Source organism: Benincasa hispida, chromosome 8, assembly GCF_009727055.1.
Source record: "Benincasa hispida cultivar B227 chromosome 8, ASM972705v1, whole genome shotgun sequence".
Taxonomy (NCBI): domain Eukaryota; kingdom Viridiplantae; phylum Streptophyta; class Magnoliopsida; order Cucurbitales; family Cucurbitaceae; genus Benincasa; species Benincasa hispida.
In genome coordinates this window covers 6,474,489-6,495,587 of record NC_052356.1, presented here as the reverse complement: position 1 = coordinate 6,495,587, position 21,099 = coordinate 6,474,489, and positions in this window count along the sequence as shown.

Sequence of the window (21,099 nt, the reverse complement as noted above, 5' to 3'; positions counted from 1 at the left end):
AGCATTATGTTTGGAATAAGTAGTTAAAAGCTTGGTCATTGAGAGAGGAAAGAAAAAGTCATATCTAGAGTAAATGGAGTCAATCCAACTAAAGATGAACAATACTCTTTAAGATTGCTATTAAATCATGTTAAAGAGCCAACATTATATGATGATTTATTAATTATAGATAAACCAACATTTTCATCTTTTTAAGAAGTAGCACAAAAATGAGGATTGCATGAAGATGGTAATAATATTATAGAATGTTTATAAGAGACGTTCACAATTCACATGCAACACTATTGGGACACTCTAAACCTATGAATATAAGATATATCCTAGTCAGAATGGGAAGAGGAAAAGAAAATCCTACGGATTGGATTGCTCGTATGTTCATGGGATAAATTCTATTTGAAATGGATGGTGTGAATTTGTCAAAAGCTTGACTAGCCACCACATTAGCAGCTCATAATCACATTTGTCAAATAAGTTTGTTCGGTGGTCGTAAATTAATTAATTGGTTAGTGGGGGTAAACTAGGTATTCCTTAAACAACTTCAAATGAACTTGTTAAATACATAATGTAACAATAAAAATCCCTAAATTCGAAGAATAATAAAGCACTTTTTGAGTGCTTTTCAGATGACCATTTTAACTATAAATAAAATTTTCTAAATAAATAAAAGTTCATTGAAATAATTTAAATAATATTAAAATAAATTTTAGTTCAGAATCCATAAAAACATCAATAGAAAAGGAAAAAAAAAATTCTGGTAAGATAAGAACACTTTTAGAACAAAACATGAACATATGAAGCAAATCAGACAGCAAAGTAAAGAGAAGAAAGTAATGAGAACAATTGAACTTAATTGTGGTTAGTAGACAACACTATTTATAGGAAATGGATGAGTGTATATTACAAGATGGGATTCAAAGGGAGGTTATGAAATTTTGTAACCTATGTAGGTTATGGATACTACTACATATTACCTTTATAATACTTTCCTTAGATATACATATTATATAAAATAAATGTCACATTAAAATCTTACTAGGAAAGAACTCAATTGAAAAAAAAATCATAGTTTTGGAAAAAAAAAACATTTTAATAACTGCCTCATAAAAATCCTCGCTAAGAAAATCTAGTGGGAAAAACCATAGATAGGGAAAAAAGTGCAGTAATTTTACTCCCCTCATGAATACATCACTTAAATTCTCTGAGTCGTCGCATTCTAATGTTATGCACCAATATTTTGAATGTTTTTGTGGGTAATGCCTTTGTAAAAAAGTTTACCAAGTTGTCTTTCGAAGAATTTGTTGAACTATGATGTCACCATTTTCTTCAAGATCATGTGTGTAGAAGAGTTTTGATGAGATATATTTTGTTCTATCTCCTTTTATATACTCTCTTTTGATATAATGTATACATGTTGTTATCTTCATATAATATCGTTGGTAACTTTTTCTAGAAGAGAAGCCAATGTTCCATGAATGTGACGAGTCATTGACATTTTATTCAAGCATTGTCCACTAAAGCTAATGTTCCACAAATGGAAGACAAGCTCAGTTTCAAGCATTTATTTCATTGACATTTTTTTCAAGCATCATTCAAGCATTGTCAACTTAGAAAATATTTTCTACTTTTAAGTATTACGTACGTAATTGCACTATCTGTAAAGTATAAGTCTTCATTATTCATTTTTGAGTCACCAAAAATATGAGAAATATCCATAATTTTTCATTATATATATATATGTATATATATATATATATAACGATTACAATAAGTCTCAAAATTAAAGACAAAACTTGAAATATAAATATTTAAAATTAACTTGCAAATGTAGAATAAAGAAAAACTCAAACATAAAACAATATTAGTTTTGGACACTACCATAATTAAAGGAAGTATTTGCTACTCCTTCAATAAAATCAATTTTTTCTTCATGAGACTCAAAGAAGTCACACCATTCAAATGAGTCATGTTGGAAGAGTTAAATATATCATCTTGTTATGCAAAGTTTTTTCTTCCACATTTTTCCTTTTCTCCTTCAATGAGGCTTGATAGAGATCAACTGAGTGCTTGGATGTATGACAAGTATGAGACCAATGTCCCTTTATACCATATCGGAAGCATTGATTTTCAACACTATTAGAGCTCTTATATTGTGGGATTTTTCCTTTATGATCATCACTATTTGTAGAAAATTTATTCTCTAATATATCTTCATCATTAATGTTTTCATCGCATAACAATAGTTTTGAACTAATCTTAAATAATGCATAACTATAATCACTTGCTGATTTAATTGTTTTCCTTTTCTTGATTAGATGTCGTATTTCCCTCCATAATTGTTTCTCCAAGATTCATGATATCCAAATGAATTTCAGCATCAAACACCTATGACAAATAATTATTTTCATTGGTATCAAGAGCTACGAAACTCTAATTTTGTGAGATTTTTTATGATAAAATTTTTACAATAAAAGTGGTAGAGACTCGTACTAATTACTAAAGAAGAAAATGATAGAAGAGCAAAGTAAAGTGAAGAAAATAGAGAAAACAACTAAACCCAATCGTGGTTTATATTACATAGGTATACAACACTATTTATAGGACATGGATGTACAGATGTCCATTTACCCATGAGGCCCTATATATGTATTACAGTACTGGGAGATTAAAACTCACAAATCTCACTTTATATTATATATGTTAAATTATAAAAAAAAAATACCCCTAAACTTTGCAGTATGTTACAAAAATACCATTGTACTTTCAAAAGTTGCAATATTATCTTTGAATTTTTATAAACATTTCTAAAATATCCTTGGAGTAGAAATTCGTTAGAATTTGGACGGAAATTGGGATGTGAAATGATGTAGTAGGTGATATAGAACGAAAATTTGAACCATCACATCGTTTTAGGTCATCTCCACAGAATTCTAAGTCTTAATTTTTATTCGAAATTCTAAAGAAGTTATACTTCAAGGATAGTTTTGAAACATTCATGAAAGTTGAGGTAATATTGCAACTTTTGAAAATATAGGAATATTTTTTTTTTTAAAAAAAAGAAAGTTAAGGAGTATTTATTATAATTTAGCCTATTATATACAAACTCACAATACAGTGAGTTTATAACTCAACTTCAACTCTTTTTCTTTTCTTTTTCTTTTTCTTTCTCTCAATTTTTTTTTTAAATAATGTCAATACCACACATTCACTTTCATACATATATAGTGCATTTTTAAGATAGAAATATTTTAATATCTAAAGTTTTCTTATTTATAAGACAATGTTTAAGTTGAAGGCCACATGACTATGTAATATCTAAAATTTAAACTTTAGAAACTATGAGATGAAATAATTTAATTATAATATTATTGTTTTTATATGAAAATTTTGTTAAACAATAAGTAAATTAAGAAAAAATTGATGAGGAATTTTTCACCGCGGGGAATCCAATCCCCACAAATTTTTTGCAGGAAATTCTCACAGAGATTTTTGCAGAGATAGGGAATGAAATAGGGGTGGGTATGGGGATGGGGACGACTTCCATATCTCCACCCCGCCCCGTGGATATCTCTACATGGATGAGTGTATGATACAAGATGGAATTCAATAGGAGGTTATGGAATTTTGTAACCTAAGTAGGTTATGAATATCTACTAAATATTACATTTATATTCAAAACTGTAACTCAATCGTGAAAACATGAAACTAAGTGGAAGCGTTGTCTTGGTCCTATGACACTATCAAAAAATATTCTCATCAAACACCTAATACACTCTTTCCGTTACTTGAAAATTTTTTAAGAAAATAATTAGTATTTAAAATACTAAGTACGTAACCTTAATACTGAGGTCAGGCTATGCAATCACATGTCATGTAAGACCTCTCCTCTATTACCATTCTACTTGGAATTATTAGGAAGCTTATAAGTTGAGTTTGAGTTCGAGACTTGAGATTAAGTTTAGAATATCTAGTTGAGAGATTGATTGGAGGTAAAATTAGATCAACGAGGGCTTTATTGAGAAAGAGAAAGTAATGACTCGGAGATAATTTGAGGATAACAAACCTAGTAGAGTTTACATTGTACATTTTCGGATGAAATAGAGATGGTTGGGACAAGTCAAAATCGAAGTCAATCGTCAAAGTAAAAGTCAAACTAAAAAGTCAACATTTTAGGAAATGACAAATTAATGAAAATTTTGATGTTTTAGGTGTAATTTTGGGATACATGGAGCTTGTTAGACTCGAGTTTGAGCAGGATTGAAAAGAGAAGCCTCATGGATATGTGTAAACTCGAGAGAGAGAGAGGGAAATTGTTGAAGTTTTTGGACAAATTGAGGTGTCTTCCTCAAATTCTTCCATTGAATATTCTTGGAGGTGGTATGTTATTCAGCTAGAGATGTGGGAAAGCTCAAGCAGGTAGTAGCAGTAAAAAATTTGAGCAAAATCATGTAAAAACGGGAAAAGGGAAATGAGAAAAATGAAAAAGTTTTGGTGGATAAAAATTGAACAATTTGGTACTAAACTATAGAGGGAGTTAAAGAGGGAGGCCATGGAGTGTTTAATTTGAGGAATCGAGGCCAGAAGAGCGAGGAAAAAGGAGAAAAATTGTGGCACCGGAGTTGCTCGAAGAAAATAGGGCAGCTCGATTTTACTCAAATTCGTGGAGATAGAGGTTAATTCGAAGCTCCAAATTCAAGGAAAAGTTTTTAAGGTCTTTTTAACATTTTATGGAGGTTAATTTGATTGTTATTGGCCAAATTTTTTATATTAAAGTTTTGAACTTCTCGCTAGAAAACAGAGGAATCGAGGATTGTTTTGCCAATTCTGAAAGTTTTAGAGCGATTTGGACGTTTAAATTTTGAGATAAGTTAATTCTAGACATGGATAAAAGGTCTGTGACTTATGATGGGGAAAAATAGGAAAATTTGAACCAAGGATTGTTTTGCCGATTACCTCTTTTCGAACTTGAAGCCTAAATGGGAGTGAGTATGACCAAAATGGAAAAATGGGAGAATTTGAACCGAGGATTGTTTTGCCGATTACCTCTTTTCGAACTTGAAGCCGTGACTTGTGATGTGGGAGCCTTAGTTCGCACATACCTGTACCAACACAACAAAATCTTGTTTTGATGTTTTTTTTGCAGAAAACCAGTATATAAACCAGAAACAAAACAAGAAGAAATCAAATTTAGCCCAATTTTAAGAAATGTTTCTTAGAAACAAGAATCGTGAATAGTTGTCAAACAAGTCAACTTCTTGAAAAATGAGAAACAAAAATAAGAAATAGGAAACGTGAATGTTATCAAACAGACACTTAGTTTATCCATTAGACTCTCTCATTCTTTAATTTAAGCACTACTAAATTTATAGGTACTCCATTGTAATATAGTATAAATATAGGTTCTATGTAAAGCTTTAGAAACAAACCTCTCATAATTGAAATTAAGAATTGCTCTGTACATTAATCTCTCTATTTTTTTAGTGTCCTTATTTTACAACACGTTATCAACATAAGTTTTTGCCCTTTTTTTGAGCTAAGGTAGAGTTTGTTTTATTTTCATTATTTGTGGCAAATGTTTTATATTATGGGGTATATGTAAAAATACCTAATATATATACTGTATATTGAATGTTGATGACATATATTTATATATGGCTTATATATTAGAGATAAAGATGGCCAGTTTGGCTGGGTTTTAGTACAAAACTAGAGTCGAACTACCAAAAATTAAGAGAAAGTTGAAAAACGAGTTGACTGATTTTCTAGGGAAAATCGCATCAGCGAAACCGTTAAACCCAATGGTTCAATTCGATTTGAGGTTGATTAGTCGAATCTCGCACATGGTTTGTGAAATTGAGCGGGCAAATCGAATTGCACACCTGCACGCCCTCGTCTTTTTTAGTATATATTATATTATATTATATGATATTGTATATATTATTTTATATTATATTATTTAATATAGAGTAGCATTATGCTTGTCAATTGCTACTATCTAGGATTTTTCCCTTTCTATTTTAAATATTTAACAAAAAAATTGATTAAAAAAATTCTAAAATTCAACCTCATTTAATTTAAAAAACTCATTGCCTAATTAATTAACTAACTTAATTCTATTTTTTTTAAAAAAAAACAATGCTATTTTAATAAATAATGACAATAATAGAGTTGAAAGAAAAATAATGACAAAAATAGGGTTATAGAATCATGGACCCGATACATGATTAAGGGAAAACGTGTGCCTAGTCCAAAGGAAAAACGTGTGCTTAGTCCACAATTTAGAAAAAAATTGTGTACCCGGTCCACGATTTTAAACCTCGCTACGTTGGAAATTGTGGATCCCATCTACGAGTTTCATAAAAAAAAAAAAAAAAAAAGAACTTATTTATTTCATTATTGTTTCTAGAGATGATCATTAGTGGTGGGATTTGTTTTGGACAAAAATCGGTACTATATTTTCGACGAAATAAAGAAAAGAAGTGAAAAAAGGAAAACAGAGAAAAAAAATGAAAGATAATGAAACTAAAAAAAATTGACAAACTAAGAAAGGAAAAAACATGAAAAGAAAAATAAGAGAGAAGAAAGGAAGAAAATAAAACAATGAAGATTGAGAAGAAAAAAAGAAGCAAAAAGGAAGAAGAAGAGAAATGGTGTAATGAAAAAATAAAAGGAAAAAGATAAGAAAGAATCTAGTTAGAATAATTAGTTATAATGTTTTAGAAATTCAAAGTGGTTTAATCCAAAACCATATTGTCCATGTGATGTAATTACGATTTTTAAAAAATTAATGAGCATATATAATATAATATATTTGTTTAACAGTGGTATTAATTGTATTAATCTTTTTTTAATTTTTCTTAAAAATAAAGTTATTGTAATAAATAAGAGACTAACATAAAACTTGTGGACCTCATTCACAATTCCCAACGTGGCAAAGTCTTACATGTGACTACCATGTGGAGCTTAAAGTCGTAGGTCGGGTACACAATTTTGTCTAAATCGTATATCGGGTCTACGATTCATTTAAACACTTGTGGATCTGGTATACGTTTTCCTGTAATCGTGTATCGGGTCCACGATTCCTTAACCCTATTTTTTTCATTATTGATTTTTTTTTCTCAACCCTATTTTTCTCATCATTTATTAAAATAATATTATTTTTAAAAACAAACACTTTAATTCTAATTTTAAAAGTTCAAAACTGTGACATATTGAAAAACAAATTAAATTATATAACGAATAATGTAAGTCTTCAACTCTCCGTACTTCGAATTTCAGTCTTCAAGACTTGACACTCCTCAGTCCTCTACTTTTTTTTATTTCCTTTATGCTCAGAACAAGATTTGAAATCTACAATATAAGAATAACAATAATAGTAATAATAATAAATTATTAAATAGATTAATATAAATTTATCTTGTAATTTCAGTTTCAAGCATTCTACCATGAGAGAGTCTTTATCCAAATATGGTTGAAGATCAACATTAATAGCATTAGAACACAACCAATTTTGTAAGTGCCTCAATTGTAGATGGAATCAAGGTGGAACGAAAATGATCAATCACTCTCCCACTAGTATTGAATGCAGACTTAAATGCTAATGTAGTCACTAGTATTGTTAAAACATCTCTGAGAACCCTTCTAAGAACCTTATATCTAGACGAGTTCACCTCCCCCATTGTAAGATGTCAAAATTCTCATAATCTTTTACATGGCGTTCCTATAGGTAAACATCCATGTGTCAACATTGAAATCATCTTCATCACCTTCCATATCACTATGTTGGTAAAATATATGCGAGTACCCATTGCAGAAAAGATCGAATCCTAATTTTAATTTTACATAATGCGCAAAGAATACACATTATCAATTAAGCATACATATATAGAAATTAAGAAGAAGAAAAGATTCGGAAAACGTACCATTAAAGACTAGTCTCTTCACGATTTCCTCTCCAAAAACTTCGAACATGAACAATACAAAACACAACAACAAGTGTTCAAAAGAAATAGACACCACCACGTGGAGACCTAGTATTCTTGGGTTAGAGAACGTAGAGAGTTTGTGGCTTTTTTTGAATAATTTGGAGAGAGAATGATTTTGTTTTGAGAGAAAAACATTTTTCCAAAACCTTGGACAACTTCAATATTTTCAACATCTTACAACTCCAATGCATTTTGGAGTATTTATAATAATGCAAGTGAAAGATGAAAGAACCTTTCTTTTCATCTTCCGAATAATAATGAGAGAATTTATCAAAGAAAATGAAATGGTTATAAGTTATTTGAAGAAAATGAAAGGTTTATATAATTAAAAATATACATATAATTAAATAAATCTAATTTTTATTTAATTTATATATATACTTTAATTTAATATTAGAAAAATAAATTCTCTCATATTTAATATGAATCAAATTCATATTAAGTTTGATATTTTTCCTCAAATTATATCTCATATAATTTTATATAAATAATTCATTTTATTAATTTGAACAATTCAAATTAATCCAAATTAATTTGATTATCATTTTTATCTCAATTGAGCTATCGAGGGGACCATGTGGACCTATAATTTGAAGCACCAATAGTACTTGATTAATCAATCAATCAAACTCTTTGATTAAATTAATCAACTTCATTAACTGTTAGTCGCTCTACTAAAGACTAACAACTGCACTAAAAACTAATACCTGCTTCACACTACAAATATAATTTTATATGCATTGAATATAACCAATCAACGAGGCCTTGACCCTTCACAAATTGCTTGTAAGTATAGTTGGGTCACAATTACTGTTTTGTCCCTATAGTTACATCTAATTCCTTAAGTACCATTGATCCCTCTAAGTCATACATAGTCTAACTATGACCAAACTCCTCTAGAACCAGGAGAGGGTGTGTGACACCACATTGTTCAAGTCCCGAAATCAACTCTTAAGGGAGCAATTTATCTATAGTCTCTAACTATAAGAAGAAGTGAATTCATTCTTGTGTAGTGACTACCTTCATAGGCAAGAGTTCACAACTCACCCAGGATTCAGGTCAAATCACCTATGGTCATTCTAATGAAATGCAAGTCTCATTTATCAATGGCGTTATATAGAGAGACTATATATTTCGTGGTCCGATTTTATACAAACTTTCTGCATAGAACACTCCTATTCACATGTCTACACATGAATGATCAAGATCAGATCATTTGTAGTACTTTACAACAATTGTCACAACTACAAAGCAGACCGTATTCATAGTGTCACCAGGATAAGGTACACAATTTTATCCATCTACTACAGATCGTTTAGGTTATCACTTAAACATGATCCGCCTATATGTCTCTACATACATGTTTAAGTTTCAAAAAATAATCTTCGATCTTAGTTTATTGGTTTTTGTGGATAAATTCAACTAAATGGTAAATAAAATATCTCATTATTTTATTAGATAAATAAATTTTTTGTACAATACAAATACAATTACAACTACAAGATCCACGAGATTTAGGGCATCAACCCCAATCGTTGGAAGCGAAAAGGATTGCTTTTTTTAGCATTAGCAGTAGAACTTGAATCAACAGAGGTAGTTTGAACCATTCGACTATTTGACGTAGAAGATAATACACTTGAATTGAAACAATACATAAAGAACTCCATCTTGTAACGAGGGTCGAGAGCAAAAACAACGTATAATAAAGATTTTGCCTTTTTCACTATGCCTAAAATGCTCATCATATTTCAATTGCATTTTCGTTGCAACATCATCAATAACTGGATTATCATTACTTGAAGAATTTTTTTGCATAAAATTCTGGATAGTTGCAATTTCATCTAATACCATTTTTGAAGTAATGTAAAGAGAACAAAAAATTCTAAGAGTGACCTCATAAAATACATTTAAGAACTTAATAAAGATGCGAGCTACACTATGAAGCACAAACATAGATACAGCTACATGATATGAATACGATCGGATACGGCGATTCGTTAATTTCTAAAAAACTAAGATACGGATACGTCTAAGGATGCGTCATTTTTTTATATATTTTTTTAATATATATATTTCTAATAAACGAGAATACTGATACGTTGAAAATACATTTTTTTCTTTAAAAAAATCTAGAATATAGATAAATTTAGCATACAAGTTAATAATAATAACACAAAATAGAAATACACATACTAAAATACAATACAAAAAAAAAAAAAAAAGTAACATTTAAGATGTTGAAGAATAATAGTTGATAAAATGCAATAGAAAAGTGACTCATATTGCAAAGAAGAAGAAAATTAAAGAGAGAAGTATGAAGATAAACAAAGAATTTATTGTTGAAGATATCCAAACGATTTATATTTTGGTGGATTTTGTGGGGACTCATATGTGAAGATGGAGATTAGATGATTTTAGTCTAGGGTTTGGTCCGTTATTTATTTATTTTTCTTTTAGTTTTGAACTTGAGTAATGAACTTTTTAAATAAGTTGCCTAATTTTAGATTGGGATGAGTTACTTATCTTTTTTCTTAAAAAAAAAAATATGCATAGAAATAGATACGTCAAATCGTGGGTCAGATATATATCTGGGAAGAATCTGGAAGTATCGGTATCCGATACGCGTATGATACTGATTATTTGCCTCACATGTAGTATTTGTGATTCATAGGAACTACATCACAATTTGTATTATTTGGATTCTGATTCTCTTCTTTCATTTTCAAATATGTTAAGTTGTAGTATCCTATCTTTCAAATGTCTTCTCAAATTTTTCAGTTGTCTCAACAGTTAAATATGTAGAGTTCCATCTAGTTGGAACGTCAAGACAAAAGACTATTACCATATGTGTTCTCCTCTTTAATACAATTGTTAAATTTAGCAAATTGCAAGAGAAGATCTAACAAATCTAATAGTATTCCGAATTTGAACTACTGAATCCTGCACATCTTTCAATCCATCATTCACAATCAAATTAACGATATGTGTACAACAATTAACTTGCAAAATTCTCCATCCAACAATAAACCTTGGTTAAGACGTTTGATTAAATAAGTAAGAGTACTATCAATGGATGAAACATTATCAACCGTCAATGTCAACACCTTTTCAATCCCCAATATTTTAAACATCGTTCTACTTCTCTACCTATTATCTCCCCTTTATAATTATCAATTTTGAGAGAAATTGATAATTCTTATATGCAAATTCTAACTGTCATCAATAAAATGTGCAGTTAAGACCATATACTTAATATTTTGGTAAGATTGTTGGGATTTTTGGTCTAAAGCTTCAGGGTTAATTAGTTACTTAAATAAAAACCTGTAAATCTCCCTGAATAGGATTGTCAAAAACAATATTTCCGTGAATATGGTGAACAAGAAATGAGCGAATATCCACAATCATATCATCTTTCCAAAGTAAACATAAGCCCCTGTTTGCTCCAACATTGTCCATTAATGTAATTCAAATGTTGCTTCAATTTATTCAAAGAAAACAAATCTTTTTACATCTCCCTTAATCCATGCTTTTCATTAAATCATATTAACTTCCGAAATTGCTCACCCCTTCTTCGTATTTGGAGCTATCCCGAGGCATAAAGGAAGGGAGATCTAAAGGGACCGAATGATTTGATCCAACAACGGAAGCGATAGATTTTTAGGCTTTGATTCTTAATAGAATTAAAATAAGTACATTAAAATAGAAAAAAAGGTTAAGCATATTCGAAAATTCACCTTTGTTGAACAATTCATAGCAAATTTCTCCTTCAATTGATGAATCACTTCCACGAAGTCTTCCTTACTATATCTTGACAACGATCCAACCTGTGGGAGATTTCTTGAAAGAAAATAAGGAATTGGGGGGTGGGGGGATTTTAAAGAACTCTTCTCTAAATTTTTTAGAGGCACAACAAAATACGTGAAAAAACTTAAGGCTTTGCTTTTTCTCTATAAGATTCTATTTATAGAACCTAATTAGATTAAAACTTGATTACCTTAATTAATCAATCTGACTATCTTATATTAAAATGATTAATTATTTAAATCATATTCAAATGCATTAATTTGTACACGTTCTATAGTTATAATTAATTCGAATCTCATTCATATTAAATTGTTAATGTATTTGAATCATATTCAAATATATCAATTCTTCCATATTATACAGTTTTAATTCATTATATATATATAGGAGATTCTTGAACGAGGAAAAAGATCAATCCAATTCTCTCTCGATATGTTCCTCAAAAAATCCGATTTTGTGGATTGAGGAGAAAGGGGGCTCGGCGGGAATAGTATGTAATACAATAAATATATGTTTCCTTAACTTAACACATAAAATTGAACATTTCAAACTTTTCTTTCAATATCTTTGATCCCTGTTAATCTATTATAGGCTAGTAAAAGGATTTTATAGATCTATAGATTATAAACTTCAATGATACAAGATTAATTAACTAAACTCTTTAATTAATTAATCTTCATTCATTAACTATAGGGTAAATCACAATAGATCTATAGTTGCACTCTTATCCATTATAGGACAAGTTGCATTCATGGATATAACTATGACATGCAAGTCCATCATTCACGAGTTATTCGTAATTATAATCAGATCAAAAGTTTGTTTTAACCATGTAATTACCTTTATCTTCTTAAGTATCACTTATTTTATAATGAACAATTTGTTTATGGTTCAGCTATAAACTAAGTCCCTCTCAGGTCAGTGAGAAGGTGAGGCCCCATTATTCAAGTCCCAAAGTCAACACTGAACTAAGCTAATCTCCTTATATGAAATGAGTGAATTTCCATCTTGTGAAATTATGTTCCTATTTTCTACTTGGTCAAGTCTCCAAAATGGTAGGCATATTGAGTCGGCAACTAAAGCCACTATCACCCTTAAAAATTAAAGGACGAGCCCTGCATGAAGGAGTTTATAATTCACTTATGATTAAGATCAAGTTACAAATGATCATCTAGTGAAATATAAATCTCTTCAAATAATAAATTTATGTAGAGAGATTAAATATTTCGCATTCTAGTCTTATACAAGCTCTTTGTATAGGATTTCCCTACGCACATGTCTCCACATAAAAAACTTGGATTAAATTCTTTGTAACAATTACAAAGTTTGTAAGATAAGACATTCAACATTATCCATATACTATAGGCTATTTAAGTTATTACTTGAACGTGATCCACTTTCTTCCTCTTGATCCAGACAACGAATGTTAAGAGGAAGAGACTTTACTTTTGAACCATAGCTATTGTACATATTGGTGGGATTTCCCTTTTCATAGATTTGATTTATAGAAAAACATCAAACTCCTTAAACGAATGTCCAATATTTCCCTTTTCATAGATTTGATTTATAGAAAAACATCAAACTCCTTAAACGAATGTCCAATTATTCCATGTGACGAACAAAGATTCAATATTTTTTTCTTACTGTAGTGGAATCCAAATGCCCCCGATTGAACCATCCAGGTTAAGTTTTACACCTCTTCGAATAGGTTGAGTAATGTTAATCTAAAAACAAACTCGCAAGACTCTCACCCCAATGCGTAACCATAGAGGAATCAAAATCATAAAAAGTACCAATGACATTTCCAAGCCTTTCTGTCATCACATTTTTATAACAACATAATGGTATATTTAAAAAATAGAAGTATTGAAAATATCATATTATATGGCTGGATCGAAACAATCGATTTTTGGAGAACCATGAGCGCCTTGTTGAAGAACCAAGGAGCTTGCTTCAATATTCAAACTCGATCTTCTTCGTGGTAAAAGGTGAACATAAAGATAATTTTAGCCAGATTTTCCACCTCAAATCGATGTTCAATTCGCCAAGCGACCTAGAAAGTTTTGTTGATAAATCTTTTCTAAAGAAGTTTACCAAAAACAAACAACATCGATTGAGTTTTCTGTCTGAACCACTTGACCCCGATCCAGAATGGCTGTTGCCTCATCTTCGACGGATGTTAGACTCCAATTTTTTCATTCCTTTTTTCACAATTGTTTTTCATCAATGAAGTTTTTCTTGAATACCAGTCCAAAAAACAAATGAGAAAATAAAGGGAGAAAAAACAAAAAAAAAATGTGCGAACGTACAAGTGCAAAGTTGAAAAAAAATAATATTAATGAATATGACCGGTCTAATTTTGTCATATATCTGCAAATTTATTTAACAAATGTGCTATTGATGCAAATGTGGTATCTAATATTACTACCCATTACAAATTTTCATTTTATTATTAATAAATGAGTATGTTTTTTCTTGTTCATCCATTTGTTTGTTTGTTTATTTATTTTATTCGGTTTCTTTATCATTATTTTTTTTAGCTTCATTATTCAATTTTTTATATAAAAATGATGTAAATTTTATGTTTTAATTATAATGTAAGCAACTATTAATATATACTATATATTTCTCTCTTTATATGCTCTTGTCATTATCCCTCTATACATATACATACATATATATACATATACATTTTTCATTGGTATATACGTCATATATGCTCGTATTTTCTGAATATATATATATATATAACATACCTTCATATAATTATATTTTAAGATGATATAAAATACGAATTTGAGAAAAGATTAAATTAACGTTCACTTTTCCTCTTGTGAGGTGCAATAATGAGGAGAGGAGACAAATTAAAAGAAACAAACATTTAATGTCCTCATTATTGATCGATAAAAAATCCAATGGATTTTTGCCTAATTTAAAATTTTCTTTGTATATATATTTAATATATAAAATTAGAAATGTAAGGATTGAAATGTAATTAAGTTAAGAATTTATCATAAAATGTAGGATTGACATACATTTGTGTAAATATTAAAGATCTTGGACCAAAATTTTAAAAAAAAAAAATTGACTCATTATAGATGCTATCTACGTAGTTCTCCCTTTAGACTTTAGAATGAGATTGTTAAGTAATTAAGTTGGACAGAGTGTTGACTTGATAGCCCACACTAATTGGTCTGAAAAAATCAGAAAGAACCAGGTCTGACCAGATAAATAACAAATTTAGTGGTTTCATTTAGAAAAATAGTAAAAAAAATTTAAAATTGTAAAAATGGTAAAATAAAATTAAATAATAAATAATAATAATAATAAATTATCAAAACTGCCCTCACTTGCAAATAAATATCTAACCTTCATAAGTTGAAGCAAAAAACTTCAAATATATTATAACTAAACAATTACTATAGTAACCAATGTAGCCTACCAAAATTCCAATCAACACGTACATGATACAATTACTACAATTCTCTATGCATTCATAGAGAATAAAAAATAATTTAAAACCAAAATCGCTAACAACTCAAATAGAAAAACGAATTCGAAAAACTTCTCATCTTGAGAATTTGTCAACCACAACACCTCTTCCTTCGATTTTCCTTTTCAACCGGCGATCATAATACACAGTGTCATAGAGAATAAGAAACAATTGAATGAAAAGAAAAAAAAAATGATATGGTATGGTATATCATATATTGAAGTTGTATAGCTGTTGATTACAGGTTCATGAACGAACAAAAAAAAGTAAGAAAAGAAAAAAAAACACACCTTAACTTGCTGATGATATGGTATGTGGCTACAAATGGTAGAACAACTAAAATGGAAAAAGAGAAAGAAGTTGTCGTAGGGTTATATTTCTTTTATTTTCTTTTTCCTTTCTTTTATTCATTTTTTTCTTTCTAAGATTTGAATTATATTAAAATTGAATTCTAAAACAAAATCTAGACATTTCAAACTCTACTTAAATTTATTTAATTATTAAAAAATGAAATATATATATAATTCATAGTAAGATTGACTCTAATACTTTTCCTCTTAAATTTAAAATTTACAAATTTCAAATCTTTTATCAACTTAAATGTAAAATTTTCAAATCTCGTATCAAATAAATTTAAATAGATTATCTTCTCAATTATATTAGTTTTGACACTAAAATACAAAATTAAAAGGAAACATAATCCATAATTTGAGATAATTAATTTGAATTCATAAAATCTCGGAATATTACAACTTATATACCAATGATATATTATTACATTATTATATTACATTAAAAAAAAAAAATTATATAAACAATAATAGTATAAAATACAAAAATGTATAAAATACAAAAATAGTTAAACCATGATAAGAATACAAATCTTTAAATATATAAAAAAAGAAATTGAAAAAGAATTAGATAAAACTTAATCAATTTGAAAAAATAAGGTAACAAAAAACTTAATTTGATAACAAAATGTATAAATAATTTAAAAAGGAATAAAATCAAATTTGATAAGAAAATATATAAATAAATCGACAATAATAAGATAAAATTAAATCTGATGTTAAAAAATAGATTTGGATAGATAATCATGGAGAAAAATTGGAAGGATACAAAATTTTGTTATAATAACTTATCACAAAAAAAATTATGGTTAAAATCTCATAAGTTTACATTACAATTACGTTGTATGTGTAAATATAAAATAATTAAATCTCATAGTTTCATATTACTATTACACTGTATGGAAAAAAGAAATATCACCTCGTAAAAAAATGGTCATTCAAGGATATGAGAAATATATAGCTAATTTATTAAGAATATATGTATAAAATTATAAAAATCGTTAAATAGCAAAAATAGTATATAAAACAATTTAATCCTCCAAGGATATGAGAAATATACAACTAATTTATTAAGAATATATGTATAAAATTATGAAAAACAATTCAAAGATTTGAATAAAATTGAATATGTAAAAGGTAATGAAAAATCATTCAAAGATTTGAGTAAATTTGAAATTTGATTAGATAAAATAAAATTTAATAATATATGATATTTAAAATATTAATTTAGTAGAAAAATCTGGATATTTTATTCAGGTGAGATTAATTTGAAAAGTAGTTAAACGGAATCTAAATTAATAATAAGGAAAATCAGTAATTAACTCGACCTTGTGTTTTATTCTACAATTACCTTGTATTTGTAGTTTCATCAATAACAATAACTACGAACCAGACAAGGACAAATTAGGGATTCAAAAATTTGTGAACATGTGCATGTCAAGTGAGTTGTTATAAATCTTATTCTTGGGCAGTTTTGCCATTTTTGAAAATGAAATTTTAAATTTTGTCATACGCTCCAATTCCCAAAGAACTAACCCACAATAAAATAATTGGCGAGAAAGTTCATGTTCTATTCATTTTGGGCTAAAATCTACCAGACGTTTGGGGCAAAAAGTTGGTTATTATAGTCCTAAGTTATTATAGTTTGACTATAATAATTTGTGTTTGAAGTGTAAATTATTTTAGTTTGAATTATAATAATATGTGTTTGAAGTGTAAACTACGTTAGTTTAAGAAGTAAATATTAAACACGGTAGCAAAAAATTAAAAAAAAATGATGAATATAAAATAGTAAAAACTGTAGCAAAGAGTAAAAAATTAGAGTTTTGAAATAGTATTGATGGTAGTTAATTGGAGATTTTGGAATAGTATATAACAAGAGATGGTTATTATAGTCTTAAAATAGTTCTGGCCCCAAATGTCCCTTTATGTTTCTAAAATTTGAATTGAGACCTATGTTTAAGGCAATGACAACCCATGATTGTGACTGCAACTGATATGATATAAATCGATCTAAGCTGTGACTCCAACTTCTGACGCTAAGTAGCAATGTCTTATGATTTCAATTTAAAGGAAGGCGTTTGATTGCAATTTTTGACTCAAAGAGTTTCTTGGTATTTCTTGAAGATTTTGGCTTTTGATTTTCAATATTTCTAACCAAGTCTTAAATTTAGTTTCAACAAGTAAGTCTTTGATTACGTTTGCCATCAGTGACACACGAATAATTCAAACCTTCTTTTGTATTCAACTTCTAATTTAAAGTTAAAGATTTACTAGAAAATGATAGCTTTTGACTTGAAGCTAATCCTAAAGTTTCTGACGTGAAACTTAAGGTGGACGGACTTCAAATGTGATGCTACTCTAATACTATGAAGTTATGTTTATTATATTTGTCATATGTGACTCACGAATAATTCAAACTTTTTTAAATGTTCAATTTTTCATTTAAAGTTAAAGATTTACTAGAAGAGGATAGTTTTTGACTTGAAGCTAATCCTAAAATTTCTGACATGAAACTTAAGGTTGATGGACTTCAAATGTGATGCTAATCTAATGTGATGAAGTAAGTTATGTTTATTTTTCAATATCTTTAAGAAACAACACTCAATTTAAAGAGAAAAAAAAAATCCGTACAAGAAAAATATGCTCATGGTAATAAGAGAATACTTTCTTTCATATATTTATCAAACTATTTTGGCCACAACCAACGTAATAATTTATGAGTTCATTATTACTATTTGTAAATTTAACTAAAATACTTCACTTATTTACTACAAATTACCATTAACTAATTAACATGTTTAGGTAAAAATTTAATGTATCTTGAACAGAGAGACTAAGTATAAAATATCAAAATAATCATGAGTAAAGATAAGCTCAAACAACAAACTTTAGAGGCACTTGAGACAAGAAGTTGGTTATTATAATTGGGTTATAATAATTTGTATTTTGGTTGTAGATTATTTTAGTTTGGATTATAATGGTATGTGTACTACTACAGAAATTGGATTACTTTACGTTTTTCCAATGTCAAATAAAGGGTATACCTGACGCATATAAAAGCGTCGAGTTTTCGACTGTCAAGTATAGTGTGATAACTTGACTCCGAAAAAACGTCAAGACAAATATTTCTTGATACAATTTTCGGGTCAAGAAAGATAATATACTTGACATTCGTGGTATGTCAAGTTTATTAATTCTTGACATTGATTACGTATCATATATGATAACTCTTGACGTTTTTTATTTGTCAAGTATATGTCTTGTTTTTTTCAAATTAAATGCTCCAATTGATATTCTCATTTTCTACCTTGTATTCCAACAATACAATTACATCAACTAAATAAACATTATAAATTTAAGATCTATCGACTCAATATATTCACTAAAAATTCCATATGTTCAACTATGACCTCTTTCATATGAACACTCCGAACAAATTACAACAATATTTCTCTTTCACATGTACATGCATAAAATAAAATCTCAACTATTACTTTTGTATACAAAACTCAACTTTCAACAAACACAAAAGTGACAAATTATTTAATAAGTAACCTCTCAACAAGGTACATTATTTAATCTATACATTGAGCTTTGAAGTCTAAAGATCGAGAACTAAGGGTCAGGCAAGTTATGTTTACTCTTCATGTCGTCTTCCGACTAGTAACCATGATGAATGTCCAACATTGCTAGATCATCATATTTTTCATCTGATTTTTTCGACTCTTCATCAACCGAGCCTACCTGTTGACCAAAAAAATAAAGTACCATCATGTAAAATTTTTAAATTCAAATTCCATACAGGAATTCTTCTAAATCTTAACTACCATATCAAGCATGAGATAGATTACTAAGCAACATCAATATGCATTCAAACTTGCGCAAAATAAGATAAGTGCATGATACTATGTGAACAAGTTATATTGGATACTCGTGTAGCAAGAGTCCCCTAGGAGAAGTCAAAAAAATAAGTGTGGACACCATGCTTTGAAACACATTTAACTAACAATTTTTGTACACAAAACCACATAATACCTCTTCATGAATCTGTTTGTCACCATCTTCACTAAAATCTTCTTCATCGATTCCAAGATCTTGAGGATCATCTGAAGGAACTCTTATTCAAGAGTACCTATGAGCAGAAGCGGATCTTTCTAATTCATTATGACAGAATTTTCACATATATATTCAAACATACAGATATGCATTCACAACGCTAAATTGCTGGCATGCTTAAAGAAACAATAAACAAGAGACCAAGAGATCATACCAGTTGAAGACTTTTTCTTCACAGCTAATCTTGCTTTCGCTGGAACAACAAGCTATCATTCAGCAAATCCCAATTGTCTACCTCGAACAGTCTCCACATGAACGGAAGGAAACGGGGATGGCATCACTACTCAGAGTCCTTAGTATTCTCGGAGTGAGAATCCAAAAGGATGGGCTTTGTTCGGATTTGGTAGAGGAGAGGAGGTAAAGAGATCGTATACAACGATCATGCAAGTGGGAGAAAGGCTCGACTATCGTATAGACAAAATACTTGACCGTTTAGGTGAAGTATACGATCGTGTAGGAAAAGGTAAGTGATCGTCTAAACGATTGGGTAGGAAAAACTAAGCGATCATCTATACGATCGTTTAGAAAAGCTCGTACGTTAAACGATCACTTATTAAAAGGTAAGCGATCGTTTAGTAAATAGCGTGTGCGAGTGTAAGCGTTAAGCGATCAGCAGTTGCTCTAGTAGCTTTAAGTAAATACTTTCTCTTCTTTACTAGTGTAGTGTATCCATAAATGAACTAGTTGTTGTTGCACTATCGTATAGGTAAGCGATCGTTCAGCACTATCGTATAGGCTTTGATTTTTACTAAGCGATGACACACTTCAACACTATGTTCGCACATCCAATGCTTAACACACTGTGATCTATTTAAGCGTCTCAAATCGATTCTTCATCTTACTCATCCATTATGAAAGTAGAAGAGACGCCGACCAATTATCCTTTAACCGTCCAATTAATAGACAATAAATATAATCACATTACATTCATAACCTATGGATTAATATCATATATTAACCCTAGTATTTTTTCTCCACTAGATATAAATCATATTTATATCCATTTTCCTCCAAATTAATGTATCTCATACATAAAATTAATTATATCATATATAATTAACTAGTTCAATTATATCATATATAATCGAACTACCTCTCGTCAATTTGAACATTTCAAACTGACCAAAAAACTAATTATCATCTTTTATCTAAGCTACCAAGAGGACCTTATGGACCTATGGCTCGAAACTCCAACGGTACATGAATAACTAACTAAACTCTTTAGCCACGATATCCATCATCCGTTAACTGCCAGACATTATACTAAAGATTGACAACTGAACTCTTCTTACCATGGATATATTTCTATGTCCATTGGATATAACCCATTATCAGTACGATGACCCTTCAC